Source organism: Rissa tridactyla, chromosome 5 (assembly GCF_028500815.1).
Source record: "Rissa tridactyla isolate bRisTri1 chromosome 5, bRisTri1.patW.cur.20221130, whole genome shotgun sequence".
In the NCBI taxonomy this organism is placed as follows: Eukaryota; Metazoa; Chordata; class Aves; order Charadriiformes; family Laridae; genus Rissa; species Rissa tridactyla.
Window position 1 is genome coordinate 16,532,869 of NC_071470.1, and position 19,255 is coordinate 16,552,123.

At 38.7% G+C, this 19,255-nt stretch overlaps 1 protein-coding gene across 4 annotated transcripts in view; it reads right to left on the reverse strand.

Moving 5' to 3' along the window:
• The window catches only part of KLHL5 (kelch like family member 5), a 61,619-nt gene extending 44,340 nt beyond the window's left edge, over positions 1-17,279 (reverse strand). For 2 of the 4 annotated variants that reach the window (XM_054203607.1, XM_054203606.1), the window contains exons 1-2: positions 17,057-17,279; positions 14,017-14,107 (exon numbers count right to left, since the gene is read on the reverse strand). The gene's annotated coding sequence lies outside the window, so the exon portion shown is untranslated. Of the gene's footprint in view, positions 1-14,016; positions 14,108-16,563; positions 16,668-17,056 lie in introns of those variants that run through there. The other 2 variants (XM_054203609.1, XM_054203608.1) reach the window with 1 other exon arrangement.
• Positions 17,280-19,255: the final 1,976 nt, after the last annotated feature.

A 19,255-nucleotide genomic window follows, 5' to 3' on the forward strand; every position in this document is an offset into this window, starting at 1 on the left:
ACCTGCAGTGTCCTTTAAATGGGTTATATGCAGAGTCCATATGAAAACTTAAACAGCGCCCAATTTTACCACCCAAAAAACGAACGCTCCTTTTCATACTCAATGCCAGGAGTAAATCATGCTATTTTATTGGGAACCACAGTGCTGAACGGGCTAGTTTTAACCTGGAAAGCTCACCCATCATTGCTCAGAACACAGTTATTTATGAAAAGTGCTTCTCACAAATGCTAGCAATGCTCATTTCTATAGAAACAGCATTCCAGCTGTTCTCTACAAAGAGATGCTGCTTTTCAGAACATGTACCTTGCCAGCATCCTGGCCTACCAGAAGCTATACACCAAGGCCTTTGCAGCATGTCCAGAACACAGTTAAAGATACTTTGAAGGTGAGATGATTAAGTAGGTAAACACACAAAGTTGTTACCATCTTTGCTGGGGGTTTCATTTAAAGACAGACAAATGGGGAAATATTTAAGAAGGATAATGATATAATATATCAGCATAAAAATTGTACGGATGTTTAACAAAAATTATATGACACGCAGACCCTACTCATCTTGTACACGTACAGCTAATTGTTAAAAGCTTAACTGCAGTATTCAAACACCATCATTTGTGTAACTACAAGTTGGGTGACACTACTGTACAGCTTAAGAAGTAATAACAAAACAGCATCTTTTTATTTATCTTTTCCTTACGTTTTGTGTTGGTGTCAGGTGTTCATCAAGGGTGGGGAAGCAGGACAAGCGATTGGTGTATTTGTTAACATTCATCACAGCAGTAGTATTTTAATTACCCACTTAACTATGAAAAGTAAGCTTTAAATACTTTTATTTCTGCTGGTACGGTAAATCCATTATACATTAAGGACTGACCTGGATTCTCTTTCTTGTATAACAGACTCATTTAAAATTCAAACTGTCCCAGTATAAGTCTACTTGGCATAAAACAATGGCAGATTTGCCGATTCTAGTGCTTTTTCAGCACTTTCTCATGACTTAGTGGGAAATACAGCCTAATTACTGCTTTTCTTCAGCTGTGAAGCTGTGGGCTCACAGAGATTAGAAAACAAAATGTGCTGTAGTTTTAAGAGACCAAAATACAAAACTACTTCCTATTTTCTTTCCTTTTTTTAGATTATACAAACTCCTGCTCCTCTATACGCTCTCCCAAATTACAGTTCTAAGATAGACTGCATAAGTATCTAAAATATTTGTTTCATATAAATTAGATACAAGTTAGTATTACAAATGACAAGATGAGACAAGTGCCACTTAATTCTTCAGTTTAAATTGACAACATTGCTCGGAAATAATCGAGGGCCTCTTCTTGCTCTGGACAATCTTTACTATGAATAACGCGATAACTTTTATTAGGTCCCCTGCTGGGAGTTAACAGACTTTTGAGGAGAGGAGATCTCAAACTGTCAGGACTTCCACTTACTAGGACCACCCAAACCTCATCTTTGACATCTCGCATGGGAATTGGTGCTCACACATCCAAATGCCCACCCCCAGTCTATGGCCTCCCATCATATGTCTTTCTAATGCACTAACACATTTCTGAGAAAGCCTCTAAAAAGGTAAGCTGAACGGTACCATCTGAGTCAAACAAGGTATACACAGACTTTGCAAGGATTCTGAAATATTTTTTCATTTACTAAGGCAAAAGTTCTCATCTAATGAAAAAGAAGAGTGCTTATACCCATTTTTTCTGACCTTTGTCACTGTTGCAGCTGAATAACCATTTTCTATTTTGTGATGAATTGTAACATTTTTAATACAGGTACACTGTCCTCTTTGGGAACATAATTCTGTTCACATTAATGAGGTTGCGTAAGCTTACTGTGAACACAATTTTGAGAACTCTGATTCTGACTGATCAGATTGATATTCCTAATAGTGGAGCACCTGAGCATTTAAGTACATAATTTCTTTCATATGAGCAGCTCCACAAAGTAATCAATTCCTGCAGTTAGCAGTGGAGGTCAGTTTCCCAGATTCTGCCTTGTGAACAAAAGAAAAACATTTAAATGTATACTGTATGTTAAATCTGCAATTGAGCAAATCGGTAACACCGAGAACACAGCATGACAGCTTTATAAATTGCTCTTTCCAAGATCTTCAGTACAGTTTATATCCACAGAGATATAAAAATCTTTTTTACTTGCCAAAAACTTTACTTACACTGATATTCTTTGATATTATATACGTTTATTTATACAAATGTTAAAGGAAGATAAACTCTAAACATTATTACATACATCACTGGGAAATATGGAAAAACATATTATTTAAATAATCAGGTCTAAGTGCTTTTATTCATTATGACTTTTCCTTTTCACTAGGAAGTTAGTTACATTTTCAAATAAACAAATATATTTACGGAATACTTTTCTGAGGCACTTTTAAGATTTGAATCTGAACACCACTTTTCATGGTAACATTTTCCTATCATTGCTGTATTTTGGCTTCAAAAAAACTATCATCACCCAACTTCAGGGCAACTCATATAATATTTTAAAGGAATTTAGTCTGTCGAATGGATTTAAACTTACCCATTTTTAAATTTATGATCTAGGGGCATAAAGGCTCAGCTAGTCCTTAGAAGATATTAATGATCTCTTTAAGTGCCAATTAAGAATGAAAATGTCAAAATAATTAGATAAAGTCTTTGTTTTGACTGCAAGAGTTGTTTCTCTCCTCAAAAATACTTCGCTGCTTAACAAAAGCATTAAATACAAAAAGATCTATTTTAGATATAACTAGACTCATTAAGATGTGATGAAGTAATGTATTGTTGCCAATGTTTAGAGATCCTAGATATGTATTCTAAAGCATAAGAAAGGTTCGCTGACAGTAAGATGTTCATCAATTAATCAAATACTTACAGCATTAAAAGGCAATAAAAATTTAACATTTTTTAAAAAGGGATTTTTAAACTTTAAAATATTAATTTGAGGCATTAAAATAACTGTTCAAAGAAAACTGCTATAGGCAAACCCCGAACTGCAGTTCTGCTTATAACTATGCTTATCTTAAAAGATACATTAAATGTTTACTTTCTTTTTTCCTACCTATTATTGTGTTCCAGCCCCAAAATTACAGAAATAGCTCAACAAAGACTAGAGGAAAATAGCTATGTTCGTGCTCTGTGATTCTATAAACCAATAATCACTTCCTATCCCAAAGTTTTTTGTAAGTGGAAACACTTCTGGTTCATGGTTATGTGAAAAGCCCCTTACAGCAGCAACAGCAAAGCTCATCCAGGTGAAAAAGAGGAAAACGCCCTACAGTTACTGACTGTATGTACTTAAATTCATTGTTCTGACTGGCAGAAATGAGCTGCAGCCAAATTACTGGCACCACATCGCAACTTTCTGCCACTTCGCATTGCACATTTCCCTTGAGAGGTGCAAGCCATATGTTTAGAAACACTGACTTTAGAGCACTCAGCTTAACGGTAGCATGAAAAGACCTGTACAGAGCAACAGCCTGGTTTGCTGTTTATTTTATTCAGATGAGGGGAAAAAAAATAAAAAAAAATTTCCACACGTAGGAGAAGACTACACTGTCAGATCCTAGAGTTTTTTAGCTCAGGCATCATACTGGCTCACACAGAACAATGGTTGCGATCCAAGACATTTACATTTCTTTAACATTAAAACATTATCATTGATTTTTGTCTATCCAAGTAATACTCAAGCATTATCAGGAACTACACCATCTACAAGTACAACTGTAATGCAGAGCTATTCCAGAATATACAGTGCAGCAAGCTTCCTGAAGCTTATTCACCCTCAAAAAGTTTGCACTCCAAGTCCATCAGGTCAGCTGTTGTTTTTCAGTTAAAACTCATTTATAATATAAATTGGGCAACACTGTGAAAGGCCAGTCCCCCAAATCACAAAACCAGTTTTCTGTACCAAAAGGCTCAAGTAGCCACACAAAGATTAAGACAAGCACAAGGTTCCTAGTTCATACACTCCAGGAATATTGGTACCGCCAATTCTAATGAAAACAAGGTACAGTCATCAATCTAGAGACAGTAATACTCCAACACAAATCATCTCTAGAAATGTCACTGTTAAGGAAGAGTGGTGACAAAAACACTGTTCTGCAGATACTCAAAGATGTCTTGCTGAAAGTAAAGCCATTCTGTAGAACCAGTTTAGGAAGGTATTGCCTAATAAAGCTACAAAAGGCTGTATAGCACAGGTTGAAGGATTGCAGCAAATCCAAACAAAATAACACAGAGGTAGTTTCCTTTTATGAAGATAATATAAGCACAACAGACAAGGTCACCTTTGTAGGCAGATTTGCAAACCGAAGAAGATATTTTTACATTTTTCCATGACAGCGGCAGCTTTATTTCACCAGGAGGCATTCAGTTTTCCTCAAAACCCCACAGAAAAAATGGGTAAAAAACAACAATACCAACATTGTCAACGGCAGAGTGGATGCTTGTTTGGTAAAAAATTACAGGTACTTACAGTTCTAGATGAGGTCCCATATAGAAAACTACCAGATTATGACACAGTAAAACAACAGTGAAGTAGTAAATTTGTAAGTGATTAGGTAATACAAGATAGTGCTCTATGCCAGACTCTACAAACAGGCAAGAGAAATACACAGAGGTCCATGGGCAAAACGTTTACACTGTATTTAAATGTCAAGCTACACAATGCCACAGCTACTGAAGCAAAGTATTTCAAGATAGAGACACGAGCATTCTGAGTGAATGATTTAACACCAAACGGCACCTCAAGAGACTCATTATTTCTATCTCAATGAGGACCCCTGGTTAATTAGTAGCTTCAGTAAACACCCTCCTGGCCCCGAACTGAGACTTTCAGCTGCATAAGGGATAATATATGAGGATATCATATTTTATTACAAATTTATAAAACAAATGGTTTGACCTCAACTGGAATTCCTTGCGTATAATTGACCATTGCAACTCAAAAATAGTGTTGCAGAATACAGGTCTCTCAGAAAGGCAACACAAGTGATTGAAGTATAAAACCAGTCATCACGCTAAAAGGCAGAATGCTTGTAAGAATCGTATCAATGTTTACAAGTAACACATTAACAAGTAACACATTAATGGTTATGAGAACCATATTAATGTCTCATTAATATGAAAACCAAAACTTTTATTTAGTTTAAAGAATTAATGTTACATCTACACAAGACACACATTTATGACATCTTAGGAACCCAGCTGTGCATAGCATCACAAACAGAACTTCTCATAAAAATCCTGGCAATAAAGAGAACCCTACCACTGAATGCCCACCTGGAGTTGAATCTCACATGGGACATCCAAGGCAACAAGAAGGGCTTCTCAGGTACACAGGTGACAAAAGGAAGACTAAGCAAAATGTGGGCCTGCTGCTGAATGGGGAGGGCCCTGGTGACACAGGACATGGAAAAGGCTTAAGTATGGAATGCCCTCCGAGTCAGCCTTTACTAGCAAGATCGGCCTTCAGAACCTCATGAAGTTCAACAAAGGGAAGTAACAAAATCTTGCACCAGGGGAGGAACAACCCCACGTGCCACTATGTGCTGAGGACCACCCAGCTGGAAAGAAGCTTTGCAGAAAAGGACCTGAGAGTCATCAAGTTGAACATGAGCCACCAATCTGCCCTTGCAGCAAAGAAGGATATTGGTATCCTGGGCTGCATTAGGAGGAGTGTTGCCAGCAAGTTGAGGCAGGTGATCCTTCCCCTCTACTCCAGTAGGGAGTGAGAGGCCACACCTGGAATGCTGTGTCCAGTTCTGGGCTCCTCAGTACGAGGGAAAGAGTCCAGGAAAGGGCCCCTAAGATGATGAAGGCCCTGGAGCATCTCTCACAGGAGGAAAGTCTGAGTGAGCTGGGCCTGTTTATCCTAGAGAAGGCTCAGGAGGGTCTCATCAATGTGAGCAAATATCTGAAGAGAAGGTACAAAGAAGATGGAGCCAGGCTCTTTTCAGGGCCATCCAGTGACAGGACAAGAAGCAACAAACAGGCAACAACAAAACCACAAGAGGTTCCACCAACACATAAGGAAACATCTTTTCAGTGTGAGGACGACCAAGTACAGGTTGTCCGGGAAGGTTGTGGAGTCAACACCCTTGGAGATACTCAAAAGCTGCCTGGACGTGGTTCTGGGCATCCTGCTTTTGGTGACCCCACATGAGCAGAGAGGGCTGGATCAGATCACCTCCAGAGGTCCCATCCAATCTCAACCATTCTGTGATTCTGTGAAATGTTGATCTGTTTGTAAGGTGGCAAAAGAGAAATCAAGTATCTATTTGATGATCATCTACTTATTTCACAGACTTACGCTCCTTCCTTAAACTGACTTTACAGGAATGGCTGCTGTGACAAGTAAAGACTTCTTTTAATTAATAATAATAACCTGCATTTATCATACAAGTAATATGAAAACAACATAACCTATCAAATGAGCATCCTAATTCCATTTGTGCACTCACATCAATTAAGTGCCTTTATGCCATCAGAGCCTTAAAAGTAACAGCTGGATAGAAAGAGACGATTTTGGTAAACTCAAGGTTAGACAGATAAAAAAGAAAACAATTTGATCTACTGCCAGTTTGTGGTTATGATCCTTACAAGTACAGAAGATGACTGTCAAGCATGGTAACTAGACGTACAGGAGGAAAGAATTTCAATGCATCAGTTCCACGCCACTGAAAGAAAATGTTGCTCCACCATAACAGGTTATTCTCATCCCCCCGCTAAATGAAATATTTCTTTCATCTTTTATACATATAAACAAAAGTAATAAGTGCCCTACATTTTAAAGAAATACTTTAGAAGCATTTTGTTAGAACATCATCAAAAGGATACTGTACATGCACATGTTCTCCCCCCTCCAGTATGGTATTAAGGTTTTTTTATGCGAACTCTAAATATATATGATTTACTTTAATACAACAGTATGGTACAGAACAGCTTTTTTCCAATTCAGCTTGCCGGGGATGATTGCTCCTTATACAATTCATTGACCACAGATGAAGCAATGACTACGCAAGAAATGCCACACAAAGAAATTATCTCTATTTCTTAACGAAATATATGTATTATCGTAAAGATTTTTAAAAGAGCATTTTAAGTGTTCATACTCTGATTAAGGACTTGTGAGATGAATCATCAACAATCATTACTAAAAATCCTGTTTATAATTAGACACACTAGTAGCTGAGAGATATACATTACTAGAAAGTATTGTAGAATAGAAAACCCAACTCTTTCATCTTCTTTCTCTGTAGTAAGTGACATTTAGAGCAGTAACTGTAAATCTGAAATTAAGCACTGAAATGAGAGATCAATACTAGAGAGCAGTATTCATAATCAGTCCCAGCAATGTTTAAATTGGATCATAAATATATTTGTTTATAAATACACAATAAAATGCCTTGTATTACTTGCTTTAATTACAAGCATCGTATCTTGATGCTAGGTTTTTCGTGTTACAATAAGCCTCATGAAGTCGTAAAAGCAACATGATTAAATTAGAGATGTTAATTAAAGCTTTCCATTGATTTTACCAGTGATTTGGCTCAAGGAAGTATTATTAGGAAAAAAACATGTAGAACAAGTCACAGTACATTTAATTATCCCCTTCACTCTAAACCAAAACTAGTCCTCTGCCTTGAGTCAGTGTTGCTTAAAATAATACGTATCTGAAGCACATAAGGAAAAAATATCCTTTAATTCTGTATTCGGATATTATTAACTCCCAGATTAAACTATGTATCAAGTCACCATGTATTTATAAATATAATCAGAAAACTGGTTTCATAGGCTCACCATTCTGTCTCTGCAGTTTCATGCAGAAGTAATCTCAGGTTGCCCACTATTATTTATTTTACAAGCTCTTCTAACAATAACTCCATATGCTTCATCTCACATAGTCTCCCTCACCCACATGCACGCATATCCCTCCCTACTAAGCACCAGGACAGGCAGGATAAGGGCATCCTTTGTCATATTCAGACCCAGAAGCAGAACAAGCTCATCACCTGGCAGTAGTACTACTTATTCGGCCTTCCCTACCTACCCATATATTTTCAAAACCTTTCAGGAATTTAAACACAATAAGGGCTCCATTCTGTCAGAGTTTGACTGAAATTGGCAAGTAGACAGAAATGTTATTAATGGAGGAACCAACAAAACAAAAGACATAAATCCAACTCGTCTAGGGAACTTGCAGACTCACAAGCTGCATATCTTTTGCTTCTAAGCATGCAAAACTGCCTTAGCTTGGACGGCTATGTATTACCTAAGCCTAGGATTTAGAAACAAAATAGAACAGAATCATCACACTGTCTGACTGACAGATTGTTCAAACACAACTATGAGATCCTTCCCTTCCACTATTGTGTAAAACTGAAGTGACCTTGAGAAAGAAGGCAACAATGATAGAAATCCAGACCACCTATAAAACCTTTAAGTCATTAAAGTACTTGCAGAATTAACTGTTCAGTTATCCTAAGAGGCACATGGATACCCATCTGAGCTGCCTCACCCCTGTTTTTAAAGGAATCCTAAACCATTTCCTATTCTGCACAGAGAGTAAGATATAGACAACAGCAATATAAATAAACTGCCAGGAGGAATACAGGATACTAATCCAAACTGTTGGCACTCCCAGGCGCATGAGGTATTAAAATAGTGTGCCCAAAAAAGAGAAAACTCTTGAACTCAGATGGCTAAACTGTCAGAAGGAGAAGGCATAATTGAGAAAAAACTTTAATTATTCACTTACCAACTGTTTTTTTTTTTTTCTTTTTGTCCTTTCAACTCTGGATAAATCTTAAGGGACATACAAAGTAAACATATTGTACTACTGCACGTAGATCTCATGAGATTTAGATGGTCTGTCCATCTACCCTTCCCATTAGCTCAAAGCTCTAAGAATTACTAATTTAGTTTTCAGTATTTATAAAAAGTACTCTCATTCATTGAGCTTGCAAGTTTTCAAACAATAATGTTTGAATATCTACTGAAGCTATCAATCTGTTTTAAGTACAATTGTTCTTTGGTCAAAACAGTCAATTTCTTATGCAAAGGTGCAATTTAAATTTGTATTCGTAACTGAAAAAAATATCTATCAAGAAGTGAGAGGAGGTACAAAAGAGTGAAGTTTGATTACTTATCACTTGATCTGCCCACATATTTATAAACTCACAGATTAATTTTTGTTAAGTACTTTTATTTCCTTGGAAAATAATTCCAAGTTTAAAATGCTATGGTTCTTGGTGAAGAGCTTGCCAAGCCTTATCAAGTTATGATAACATCATTAAATGCTCTGCTTTTTAATGCTTTAATGATTCTTTGAATGCACAAGCTTGTGATTACATTTACATCCAAAATACCATTTCTCTTACTGCATGTACAAGAGCAAGATTTAAACTTTGATTTCATCTTTGGCAAGGACCAAGCAATCATTTAATATTCAAAAGTACTTCTTTTTAGAATATTACAGTATATTTTAGAATACCTACCAGAAAAATGCATATGGATATAATGAATAATCAACGTAGAATGCTTTACTTATCTGGAAGGCAACTGCCAGGGTAATAGCTTATTTGTGCAAAAATCAACATAAAATGTCTACTCTGGTAACAAGTAAGAACTTGCTTGCAAACAATCCAATCACCACAACCGCTTATAAAAACCTCATCTTCCTGTGAGCTTCTCCTATGTCTCCTCACCACATATGCACTACTTGTAAACATTTAATTAATTTGGTACTTCAGCCATGTTACTATTTGTATTCTTTACAGCTCAGACTAGCAAACCTCTCTGGACTTGACTCTTGTCTTATTGTACACTACGAATATGTTCCATATTACATAGCCAGGTGCTGTGAATATTTCATCTCTTCTACAATTATACTTTATCCTGATTTTGACAAGTTCTGTTGGCTTTGAAATTGAGGGTACAGGATGTGTAAGAATGGTGTGTACTTTTTTTTTTTTTAAATAATGAGCGATACTATTTCCACCCAAATCAACTCAAATCTCTACTAGGCAGATTATATCATTATCTTGCCTATATAGCCCATATCAAAATGTTATCAGTATTTCCTCTCACAGCTTCATAATACGCTAGAGAAAGAAGGGGAGGTGGAAGAGGTGGAAGACACATCAGAAAAAATGCTAGAATTTAAAAAATAACGTAGAAGAGGTTTGAGATAACGTAGTTTTCTCCTTTTTCTGGTTCTGAATAGCCATGATTGCATGATAGCTTAGCATGCTTTGAAATAGATTTTTGAGAGCAGGATGGTATAAAGACCTGACCACAAGTTTTTCTTTTCTCTCTTTCTTTTCCTTCATTGCTCTTTCCCTTTTATGACAACGTAGACAGAAAATGGATTCAAGAGTGCCAGGGGAAAAAAAAAAAAAAAAAAAAGAAAAAAAAAGGAGTGCTTAGAAAGTTAAATTGCTTATAGTTTGATAGGCTGCAAGATCTTTCTATTCAAAGTCAATATTAAAAATGTGTAAACAGTTCCTGCAGGTGAGAATATGGCCGCCAATAAGCAACACTGAAAATGAAAGGGTTAAAAACCATAAGCAGATCACACTACCACACTCTCACTTATTCTGAAAAAACTGTGTGAAACATGGAGGGAAGAATAGGAGATACGTTCTGCTCCATCTAAGTCTAGCTTTTAAAATATATTGTTTATTAATTAAACTGGTTAAAAAAAGATGAAGAGAGAACTTCAGGGAAACTGTCAGGAAGCAGATAGAACAGAAATAGTTTAAAAATAGAATCATTTCAATCAACAGAAAACTCGAAACTGCAAAATTTAATTATTTTTTATGTTTTGTATTTAGCTTTTCAGAAGATTGTCTTTTTTTTCTTTTCTTTTTCGGTAATTGCTATTAATACAGCATTTCAGAAGTTGTACCTCAGATACTAGGGAGTAAAGAAGTGTTTCCTGCAGACCCTCTCTCCTTACAGGTCTGAGTTCTAATCAGAACGGAGATTGGAGGGGAGGAGTTTCTTTTCAACCAAACACAGACTACTGTAATCACAAAACAGAGACTGATGAAAGAAATAATTACTGTTCTGGCCTCATAATACCCAGCGTTTCACAAAATGAATTAATATTTCATTTAATGTTGTTCTTTCCAATGCTACAGGTGTAACGCTTTGCCAAGGTGAGAATTGCTTTATTGTTGCAGACACAAAGCCTATCTATCAGAACAAAAAGTCTTTAATTACAACTCACAGGAAATAATTAAGGAAAGACTATCAGAAACAGGTCTGAAAACATTAAGATGTCCACAGCAATGGTTAGGTACTTAGGGTTTCATTTTTGTTTTTAGGTAAGACACATTTTGCTCCTCCTCTCCCCTGTATAAAATCCAGTAAGAGTAGGCATTAGAAACACCTTACATTTTCAAGATGTTTTTCAAAGGCTTAAAAGGCTGTAATTATGCAAAACACTTGGGTTTTTTAAAACTGTAAGGGGTGACATTTCTCAAAATTAAAAAGGTGTTTATCCCTTAAGTAGGAAAGCACTTAGAATATATCTAAAAAGATGTCCAGAACAACTGATATACCCTTTCAAGAAAAAAAAAACCAAAACCAAAACCACCAAACCATATCACCACTGAACATATAATACAGGACCATAGGAGTTTTCACAAAATAAAAGTAGAATGCTTATTTAAGTGTCAATTTCTTAAATTGGAAAGCATTACAAATTTTAAGCAAGTTAGTTGAATTCTTCTGCCAAAAGCAGAAGAGATGAAGCCAGTGCTCTACCTTAAATTTCACTGTTTTACAAAAATATCTTGTACAGTTTTTTAAACAGTTTTCCATTGAGTCTGAAAATCTGACTGATGCCCTTAGAAGAATACAATTTACAAATCAAAAATTCTTCCTCAAAGTATGTCCTGTTGTTATGGAAGACATTAGGATTTTTAACATCAGTTGCACTTAGAATTGCCAGAAGAGGTAATTAATGGGCAAAGTATTCCTCTGAACAGATTGAAATCAATATCCCTCTCAACTTTACAGAAATTTGTCCTCTGGAAAAATGCCAGCATAGTCCATAAGACATAATTATTAATCATCAGCCCTGCTTGATAATTAGTCATTCTACCTTGCAGTGAGATGGGAATATGGATTTCTCCCATAGTGATCCACCTTTTCAGCGCCTTCTCTTTGGTGTACGTTTTGGTATTTGTTTCAAATTCTTTTTAACTTCCATGACCACTAGAGAAAAAGACGCAGGCCCAGTCTAAAAATTCTGATAATCTGGAGGAGGTCAGCTATTTTGGGAAGTGGAGCTACCATATCTTGAACTACTGCAAAATAGTGAAAACAAAGTCTGTTCTTAAAGTAATATCTGAGGAACCTTCGCAGTTCTAATAATTTTTAAAGCTCAAGAAAGCGTTGATGTCATCTATGGTGGAAGATACCAACAAGGATATACACTGCCTCAGAAAGGAAAGACATGGAAAAAGGAAAAGAAAGGAAATGGGGAAAAAAAAAAAGAAAAGGCCTGACTCGAGGTCAATCCTTTACAACCATAAATCAAATAAAGCATACTATTTCCCAGAAAATATGGCAGTCAAGAAGGATTGGTCTCCCCAGTTGCTTAATTCCATACATACATGTCTCAATGATAACCACTTTCTGGTTATCACTGCTGTTAACAGGTTGTCTGGGAAAGAGTTCTAAACAGACATGGGAGAGGATAAATCAAATGGTGTCAATATCTCTGTAGACAGAGCTGAATCTCAAGGCACCTCAGGAAAAATTGACTGACACCTGAATTCTCAAGAACTTTGTCACCACCACTAATGAAAATTATGTCTCAAGAGTTGTGTACTTCTAGACTAGAAGCATCTCAGCAGACAGCCATGAAGGACACTGATCTGGTGCTCAGCTGTCGCTCTGGACTAAGTTTATTTGAAATAGGCTTTCTGTTATTCCAGCATGGAGAACTGCAACATTCCTCTAGAGTTCTTGCTCCTGGAAAGCTAGTCAAAGGTTACAGCCTGCAAAAATACAATTAATAACACAATATACTATGCCAAAAATTTTATCAAGAACCAGAGAGGTAAAAAGTATACAACAGAACAAATTAAAGCATCTACTGTTAAACATTTTAGGTATATGGTAGGTTGCCAGTGATGTAACAGACGATGACATGAACAGCGTGGAAGACCATCTCTCTTCCGTGTTTGTAACATGAATGAATTCTGGACAATAAAGGAGCATGTTTCTTTATCAATATTCCCAAAACAGAGATATCTCACAGTCAAGAAAGCAGATTTTTTTTCATTTTAGTCAAACCTAGCATTCCTAAAATAAATTGGACTGCACTATTTTTTCAGCAGGATTTTACTTTACAGAGAGTCCAGATAAAGCTAGATTCTTGCATGTATTCATGTTTTCAACATTCTCTTTATTCTTTTGCTTTGTGTAAATGTCAAAGCTATTCCCTTTGAAAATTACTTTAGCTTAGAACAGTCTTACTACTTTCCTGCTAAAAAAAAATAAAATATTAAAGAAAGTGAAAGCCAGTCAGTATTACTGGAGTAATGAGATTTGACTGTGCAGTTGGTGGGCCTCTATTCATAAGCAGTTCTCTAAAGCAGTATTTTCTCTTACAGATTCAGTATCAACTTTTCCTGGTTTTCCTATAATGATTAAAAGATTCAAAGTTAGGAGTTTCTCATGCATTTTTAAAAGATTAAAATTGAACTTTAGAGTAATACTGACAGCCTTCTATAAAATATGCTTTGATAAAGAGCAGAAGCGATGAACTCAAATAAAAACGTTCCAAACACTATGATGTAAAGTCCACAAAGCAAAGTCAATTTCCGCTTTGTGTATGCTCACCTGAAGGAAACCCTTACATGATGTATAACACAAAAAAGATGAAATTTCAGGTGTAAGAAAGACCCAATACCTTTGTGGGCTAGAATCACATTCCTGGTAGCATAACTTACTGATAGAACTGAGTAAATACAATAATTACCTGTAACACAGGAACGATCCCTAGGTGTTCAAAGAATCATGTAGTTCCATTTGTCTTCCTCTTTCCAAAAGAGTGAGGTAGCAGCAAAAATCTAGAGGTAGAAAAATTATAGTGGAAACAAATAAGAATCAGCCATTGGGGAAAAAAAAAAATATAAATCATGAAAGCAGACTGCCTAGTCTATTCAAATAGAACTTCCTGCCATTTGTCCTTTGATTCCCAAACTTTCTGAGAGGAAGGCGATAACATCAAGTCACTGCACAACTGTCACCTTAGTTCCTTCCACAACTTCAAGTTACATACACATTAACAAAGACTCCAAAGAAAGAGGGGGAATTAATATGAATACATAAATATTAATATTAATATCGATTACATAAACTCTCAAGAAACATTGACAGTATCTCTTTTTTTTTTTTTAATTAAATAACCTCAGTGCATTTTCACCCCTATCTTTGGCTATCTGTAATTCCATGAAGGAAAGAGCAGTCAAGAACTGCTCTGCCACATGAAATGCTTAAACTGAACACTGTTGCTAAAGAGTAACATTGACTGTATTGGTGAATAAAGCCAAGTACATGCTTCAATAAATGGATTCTATAAATGGATTTTTTTCTTCTATAAAAATTCACACTTACTGTTACAGTAACTAACAGTAACAACCCTTTCCAATTTACAAGCCACTAAAAATTTTCCCGCCAAAGTAAGACCTCTACTTGGAAAACCTAGCCTGCTGAAATAGTATGTGTCTACTTTTGTCTCGGCACCAAATAAATTGACTACAGGCACTTTAAAGTGAAAGAAAACAGCCCCATAGAACACTTGCCTACATAATGTGATACCTGATATTTGACCTCTCATGGTCTGATCTCTTCTACTAGCTGCAAGAACCTTCTAGCTGCCTGAATAGTAATATCACCTCATTCTTGCATCTGGAGCACATAAAAAACAACCATATTGGAGGGATGAGGTTAAGGCCAATACAGCCAATTAATACATGTATTTATGGTCAGCAGTTGCTTTGTTGGTAATGTTGAATTATAAAAAAAAGCAGACGGTGGATAGTTAGGTTTGTAGTTAATACATTTCCCCTACTTAGTAATATTGCTATAAAAAAAGGCAATTTAATTGATAGGGCAGGAGGCGAACTGTCCCACTGTAAGAGTTTTGTAACGAGATGTAAAATAACACTGTAATTTCTTAAGAGCTGTAGAAACTTTAATTATTGGGTCGTGTTACGTCTGATTAGGTAAATCTTCTTTACCACATCATGAAACACTGAATTACATCAACAAAAACACAAAACACCAACACAACCAAAGAACAATCGTTTTTTAAAAGCACAGGTGATACAAAAAGTCCAGAGAGTTGGAACAAGCTCATCAATATGAATTGTCATTGTTAGCAACAGTTTGCAACTACTGTTTGACCATAATGGTCTAGTGGAAGATTTTTTCATCTTCAAATTCTTTTTTTTTTTTTAAATTTGTGGCCACTGCATTTCTATGACACACAATGTGTTAAAATCTACTGCCACAGAGTAACCATGCTGGCTTTGGTAGTGGACCTGCCCATCCACAGGACATACCTAAGGGACGGTTCAATGAAGCTGACACACGGCAGAGAAAAACGCTATCCAACTCAGATTAGGGTTGTTAGTATTATTTTGGTTCTATCCTGCTTTATGCTCCTTAGCATTGTTCAGCAAGTGGAAAACAGGAAAAACATAAGATGGGAACACAATCTCCTCTATCAGGAACGATGAAGTTCAAGAACAAGGCGTTTTTGTTTTGGGGTTTGGTTGGTTCTTTTTTAAAATATTTGTCCACATATGCCTCTGAAAATTCTCATGCAAAAATACCTTCAGGAGAAATGATCAGAGATCATTTCTGACAAAATTAATGAACTGCTCATGAAAACACATCTTGTGATCTGTTTTTAAAAAGGATCCATCCCCACAACACAGTTTGTCTAGATACAAAAGCTACACCGACATAAGTTCAAATTTTTATTCCTATTTATGCTCCTAAGAAGACTTGAGTGATAGTTTTTACCTGAAAATAAGACTGCATTCGGAGTTCAGCTTATATATCATTTCATAATTAACTTTTAAGTAAAAGAAACCAACAAACCCAAGCCTCCCCTTTTCCACTGTTCTGACATTACTGGCTAAAAACTGACAGTACTGCTGAAAGAGCCTGGCGAGGAGCCACGGATGGCTTGACTTCAGCGGGACTGCTCAGCCCCGTCATTGCTCACGCAGCCAAACGAGCCCGAGTTCAAAGCCCAAAGCCACAAAAAGGCTTTAAGGAAAAACACGAACCCATAATATATATAAACAGCAGTTGTTTGATGTTCAACACTTATACTTTGGGTTGTTGTTGTTGTCCCCCCCCTCCTCCCCGCGCGCGTAACACCACCACTCCCCGTTTCGGTGACTCGGTTAGTCGTTGCTCTGTTCCGTCTCAAAAAAAAAAATAAAAATAGTTTTTTCATTATTTCATACTATGATCGTGAAGGTTAAGAGACGAACAAATGGGCAGATACCTGAAAGCCCAGTGTGTTAAGTGCACTTTTACCGGCTCTCCGCTCTGAAAGCTTTGAAGCGAGCTGCCCACGGGGACGCAGGACACCCCACACACACCTCCCGCAGGCGGGACACGGGTGTCCGTGCCCCCCCTCCTCCCCACCGGAGGACGCCGGACACCCCTCCCAGCTCCGTGCCCCCCCGCCCTGTCCCGCCTCAGGCCGCCGCCTCTCCGCCCGGGTGCCAGTCCCGTCCCCAGCCCGGCGGTGCTGCCACGGCGGCGGGCCGCGGGCTCCCGCCTCAGCCCGGGGACCGTTACCGCCCCCCCTCCCCGGGGACGCTGCTCGGGGCAGCAGCCGCCCGCCGCTTCTCACAGCCGGCGGGCAGGCGGAGGGGAGGCGGGAGCCCGCCCCCGGCTAGCCCTCCCTCTCCTCCTCCTCCTCGGTTTCTCCTCCCCTCCCGGCAGCCCCGGGCCCCCTCCTCTCGCCGCCCGGCCCCGGCCGCCCCTCTCACCTCGCACCGTCCGGCAAGGGGGCGGGGAAAGAAAAACAAACGGCACGGGGAGGCCTCGGCACCCCCCCCGCCCTATCCCGCTCCGCCCCGGCGGCAGCCAGCGCTCCCCGCTCTGCCGGGGGAGGCGGCGGGTGAGCTTTCCCCGCCGCTAACGGGTCCCCGCGGGCCCCGCTCCCGGCCCGGCCCCTCCCCGCCGCGCTCCGGCGGCGCCGGCCCTGGGGGCGGCCGCGCAGGCGGGGGGTGGGGGAAGAAGAGCCGGGGGCGGGGCGGGGCCGCTCCCCTCAGGCGGCGGAGCCTCACGGCGGGGCAGCGAACGTCCCCTTCTGAGGAGATTCTCTTCGTTAACCCCGTAAAAGGCCTTCGTCCCGCCCCTGAATACCGTCGACCGTCTTCTGCACCCACAAAGCTAAGCGTTTCCGTAGCTTCCCGCTCCCCCATTTCAGTGAAATAAATCTGCGGGGACACACAAGGCGGCCGTTGACCTCCCCTCAGGCACCTGGCACGGTGTGGCGCTGAGGCAGCCGGTGCTCGCCAGGCAAACAGGCTCCAGCCCTTGCCGGCCTCGCTAGGCAACGCCTTACCGGTGACCTCGGCCAGCCACAGGTAGAATAATTTTCCACATTAACTGACTGTGTGACAAGTCAGGTGTGCCTCCGACTGATAAAACTGATGCAAGGGCGCCCGAGATCATTGCTGAGGCGTGGTGGTACGAGTTTGATGCTGTAATGATGTAGTGCTTTCTTTGCCTAATTCTGTAAGGAAATGTGGCCTATGTGGCTGTGGGCTTCATCTGCCTGACACTTCTCAGCCAGTCTGACTTTAAATGTGAAATTTAACTACGTTTGATCAAAGAGTAGGGTTTTCAAAGGTTCTCATTTTTCTGGCTGTGTAAAAATTGTTAGCTAGGTGGAGGGAAGCGTTTCACCAAGAAGGAAAACTCAGGTCAGGCTGCACACATGCATGTAATTCAGTTAGTTTACACGCACACAGCTGCCTAAGGATAATAGTGTCCAGAGCGTAGGGTGTCCCTGGGCCATCTGTGGACAGATTATGCATGGGCCTCCTGAACTCAGAAACTAGAGTAAAATGTACCATCACAATAGCCCTAAAATAAATATGCCCCATGTGCTTACTGCAGAGTTCTTGGAAACCTCCTATAGGATCTGAAACTCAACACATTCCACAGGCTGTTGTTATACGAGGCTGAACGTGGGTCCGATCCTGTAGGGCAATTTCTGTTCTGACCTTGAGCACTGCCAACAATGATGAAAGTCTGAACATATCAGAATGGCACAGATACACATATTACTTGACAAAATCCTCCCATTATTTTCCAGTATTCTCTCCATTCCCTCTGGGCAGAAACCTTGGGTGAACATCAGGCAACCTTGAAAACAGGAAAATATAAATAACTGATATAGAAGATACTTGAGGGGCAATGCAGTCGCTCAAAAAGTAGAGCTAATTTGCTAACCGATGACAAATATAGATGACAAATAAAGGTGTATTTTACTTTTTAAGTTCATACCTATGTTTTTTTGTGTGTCCCATTGCTTCTGTTGTACTATACTGTCAAAAAAATCAGTTCATTTTGCTTTAGTTTTGTTGCATAAAAGTGCTACATTTAAAATATCATATTACCAAATTTATATTCACTACAGCTCCATCAAGTCTTTCTATAGAATGAGTACTATGTTTGCTTCCACCGGGCTTACTCATCTTCTCAGATAACTGGATGACAAGAAGGGCATTTCAACTTTGTAGGACATTTCCCATTCTGACTTCAACAGCATTGCTTCATTTGGGTAGTACTCAATATTTAATGGGTTGTGGGAAAAATACTACATCAGAAGAGAGCTTTCTGAATTAATTAAATGCTTTATACTGTATATACTCTGTATTTGAGTCAAATTGTTTGTTTTAACATATGCATTATGCATTAGTCAGCGTTCTTTTATTCAGAACATTTCAGAGATGTTCTTTGCAGTCTCATCTGTAAGAAGAATTTATGGAGTATCGTGGTGGTTGTCAGAATGAAAGACTTCACTTTTTGAACTGGAAAGTTTAGCTGAAAAAATGTGACTACAGTGTGTAGAAACAGTAGTGGCTCTATCCAGTCTTTTTGTGATGTAAAGGGTGGTAGCATACACACTGAAGACACCCTACAGATTGCCAACACATCTATTGTCTTTTAAGAAT